Below are 3,979 nucleotides of genomic sequence, written 5' to 3'. Positions count from 1 at the left end.
TCCATGATGTGAACACAGGAGACAGCTTGCCTGTGAAGCACAAGGCTTACAGAGTGACTGACAGGGTCAGAGCCTGCATCAAAGAGGAGGTCTCAAAGATGTTTGCTCTAGGGGTGGTTGAGTCCTCCAGCAGTCCTTGGTAAGGCCCAGTGGTCTTGGTCCCAAAGGCTGCAGCGCCGGGTGCCACACCCGAACTCCGGTTCTATGTGGACTACAGAGGACTCAATTCAGTCACCAAGACTGACGCACATCCCATCCCCAGAGCTGATGAGCTCATCGATCGGTTAGGGGCTGCACGGTACCTCAGCACGTTTGATTTGACGTCTGGGTACTGGCAGATCGCCTTGACTGATGGGGCCAAAGAGAGGTCAGCATTCTCCACACCAGATGGGCATTTCCAGTTCCGGGTTATGCCATTTGGGATGAAGAATGCCCCTGCCACCTTCCAGAGGTTGGTCAACCAGGTGTTGGCTGGGCTGACCGAGTTCAGCACCGCCTACCTGGATGACATCGCAGTGTTCAGTGGCACATGGTAAGAACACCTGCACCCCCTCTGGGAAGTGTTGATGGCACTGCACAAGGCAGGCCTCACGATCAAGGCAAGCAAGTGTCAGATCGGGCAGGGTTCCGTGGTGTACTTGGGACACCAAGTGGGGAGCGGCCAGGTGGCGCCCCTCCAACCCAAGGTTGAAACCATCCTGGCTTGGGAGCCCCCAAAGACCCAGACAGTGGTGAGGGCCTTTTTAAGACTCACAGGGTACTACAGGAGGTTTGTCAAGGGGTATGGCAGCATTGTTGCTCCCTTGACAGAGCTGACTTCTAAGAAGCAGCCCAGGAAAGTGATCTGGACTGACACCTGTCAGAAAGCTTTTGACACCCTGAAGACTGCCATGTGCACGGCGCCCATGCTCTTGGCTCCTGACTTCTCCAAAGAATTCCTAGTGCAGACAGACGCATCAGAGCATGGTGTAGGGGCTGTTCTCTCACAGATGACTGAGGAGGGCTGGGACCAACCTGTAGCCTTCATTAGTAGGAGGTTACTTCCACGGGAACAAAGGTGGAGTGCAATCGAGCGAGAAGCATTTGCTGTGGTCTGGGCGCTGAAGAAGCTAAGACCCTACTTTTATGGGTCTCACTTCCGGGTTCAGACAGACTACAGGCCCCTCAGATGGTTGATGCAAATGAGGGGTGAGAACCCAAAACTGTTGAGGTGGTCCATCTCCCTACAGGGTATGGATTTTAAGGTGGAACATCGCCCTGGCACAGATCACGCCAATGCTGACGGTCTGTCCAGGTTTTTCCGCCTTAGTGAAGAGGAACTCCCTGGGGTAGGGTAGTTCCCCCCACATTTCAGCTGGAGGGGACACGTGTTAGACCTGGCACCTTAGCGTGAGTCTCCCTTCCACTTTTTGCTGATTTGCCTCATGTGTTTTGTTGGTGTTAGCTGCTCAGGGCACTGTGCCACTGCCAATCAGTGCCACAGTGCAAGTGCTCCCTATGAAAAGTGTATACATTGATTGGTTTCCATGTTTGGCTTATTTGGTTTACTATCAGCCCCTAGTAAAGTGCACCAGGAGTGCCAGGGCTTGTAAATACAAATGGTGCTGGTAGGCTTGCAGCACTGGTTGTGCCACCCGCAGAAGCGGCCAAGTAAAATGTGTCTAAGGTCTGCCATTGCAGAACCTGCGTGCAGTCTGGTACTGTCATGCTGACTGCGCAAGTGCACCTGCTTGCCTGTCCCTAAACCTTCCCTTAACTACATATTAGTCACCCCTATAGTAGTCCCAAGGGCAGGGTGCATTGTAAGACTAAGGTAGGACATGCCCTGATGTGTGTGGCATGTCCCGATAGTGAATTACAGCCATTTTCGTTTTTCACTATTGAAAGGCTACCTGCTCTCCATAGGCCAGAATGGGCTGCTGGAATTATTACACTCTATAATCCCAGCGGACTCAGAGAGCATGGTAGAAAGTCAAGTTTAGCATGCCTGAACTCAGAATACTAAAATACTTCTTTTAGTAACGTTTATTTTAATATTCTGTGTTTGTAAATACTACTTTTAGAAAGTTAGTCTTTACTTGCCCAACCATTTCAGTCCGCCTCTGCTGTGTGTGTGTGTGCTGGCTAGTTTCAGTGAGGGCCAGGGCTGGGGAATTCCAGGAGACAGGCTGCCTGCCAGGTGGTGGGTAGAGAGATTACACCAGGATGGGTGGGAGGAGTACACCTTGACTCTGAATAGGGCTGTGCTCTGCCACCACAATGCTGGCTCCGCCCCCTGTGGAGCGTCTGATGTCTCTGCCCTGTGCACTGAAAGGAAAGAGCAGAGTCACCACAACAAAGTGCTCCAAAACCGGACTGAGCCAGGCACAGGCCCCTTGGCCACAAAGAACAAAAGAAACTGTGTATAAAAAAAGGAGCCCTGCTCCTTAGAAATTAGATCCTGTTGACGCCAAGAAGAAACTCTGCCTGAAGAGAAGGACCTGGGAAAGCTACATGGAGGACTACTGTCTCTAGCCTGAGAGACTGGCCTGTGGTGGGTGCCTTGCTGCAAGAAGGAGAGAGGAAGCAAAGACTGAAAGACTTTTTGTTCACTTGTGCATCTGAAACAATCTCCAAGGGCTTGCCTGTGAACTTGCCTCCTGACCAGGGGCCCAGGAACAGTGGGCGCTACCCCTCCCTCGAAGATGGAAGCTGCTGCTGGTGAATTCCCCCTTCAGCGCCGACTCCGGAGACCTGAGTGCGACGGGGAATCTGTCCCGCACTCTGAGAGCCTGTGTGCCCCATCCCACCGAGCAAAGTGACCTCTGCACGACTGTGCCGCATTTAGCACCGTAACGACCTGCCCCGCCTGGCCTGAGCACTGCGAACTGCTGCCCCCTCGAGCCGGAGCTCGAACCGCAAGACGGACAGTCCGGTCCAAGCAACGTGAGTCTGTGGCCCCTGAGCCGTAGAGCACACTGTAAAGACCGCCTGCACCTGAGTTCGCCTCTCCAGGACGACGCTCTGCTGCCAGCGCCTCGCTGCTGGATTCACCTCAAGCCGCCGCCCCCTCCTTCTTCAGCATCGTGATGGACATCAAAGTCAAGAGGCGCCCCACAACGCATCGCTGCCCTCCGGAAAGCAGGACCGCACCGCAACGTGGTAGGCCCCCCTCTACGACTGCAGGTTCACCCCGAACCCCCCAAGAAGAAGCAAGGTACTGTGCGCTTCCCCAATCCCAGCGTACCGACAGCGTACGGCTGCCTCGTAGAGAACTGTGCGCTTTCCAAGGTCCCAGCATACAGGCAGCGTACGGCTGCATCGTAGAAAGCTGTACGCCTCATCGTAGGCGAACCGTACGGCGCGTACTGCCCTGAAATCACCGGCCCCGTACGCTTGTTCACGCGGGAAGCGTGAGGTGTAGTGGGGCTCTTCCCGTAACATGGTACGACGCGTACGAGGAGCGCTACGAGGCGCACCGACCTCAAAGAAGTGCCGCTAGTGGCCCAACCTTGCAGTGATAAGAATTGTGGCATCCTAATACCGAATTGGAACATTGTGACAAGTATCTGGAACCGTTTTTAAAGTCTAAAAGATTGTACCTGAAACCTGCTTAAGAAATCTATATAAAGAAATATATTTTTACAGATACAGTCTTGTGCCTCTGTGTGGTGGGTTGGTGATTATTGTGGGACATTACAAATGCTTAGCCATATGTACTCTAGAGTTTAGCCTGACTGCTCGCGCCACACTACCTAGAGGGTGAGCCAGGGTTATTTTCTGAGAGTAATCTTTGGCCCGGACTTAGAGGAGAGGGTCCCTGCTTGTCGCAAGTACATACCTGCGCCAACCAGAGACCCCCCAATTCTAACAGGTGGCAAACCAACCAAAACTGTGGAGAGGCTCATCCTCAAACTCCCACGAAGAACACACATCACACGACACCTGCGAGAGCTCCACTGGATCCAGACACACACGCACACAGTTCAAACTTCTCACC

This window comes from Triturus cristatus, chromosome 4_2, assembly GCF_964204655.1.
Source record: "Triturus cristatus chromosome 4_2, aTriCri1.1, whole genome shotgun sequence".
Taxonomy (NCBI): Eukaryota; Metazoa; Chordata; class Amphibia; order Caudata; family Salamandridae; genus Triturus; species Triturus cristatus.
Note: the sequence above shows the minus strand (reverse complement) of the source record.